A 393-nucleotide genomic window follows, 5' to 3' on the forward strand; every position below is an offset into this window, starting at 1 on the left:
CGTTTTTTTATTTTTTTATTTTTTTTATTAAAATAGGGGTAGTTTAGGAATTAAATTAAAAATTTTAATAAAAAGGACGATTTTAATACAAAAAAAAAACATTAAGGATGATTTTATATCCAAAATTAGAAGAGGGACGATTTCGATTCTGGTCCTAAACGTTAGGGACTAAAACAGTACTTACCCCTTTTTATTATATTAATAGAGAGAATTTTAATTTACAAAAGTGAGAGAGTTTACATACCATCCCTTCTTATTTCAGAATATAATTGGAATACTTAATAAAGCTAATATATTTATTAAACTTGCACAAATTTAACTTCCATTGCTATAGTTAGCCATATATCTAATATCCGAATTAGATACATGTCTCTTTCTTTGATAGCAGTCTTA

This window comes from Arachis ipaensis, chromosome B08, assembly GCF_000816755.2.
Source record: "Arachis ipaensis cultivar K30076 chromosome B08, Araip1.1, whole genome shotgun sequence".
In the NCBI taxonomy this organism is placed as follows: Eukaryota; Viridiplantae; Streptophyta; class Magnoliopsida; order Fabales; family Fabaceae; genus Arachis; species Arachis ipaensis.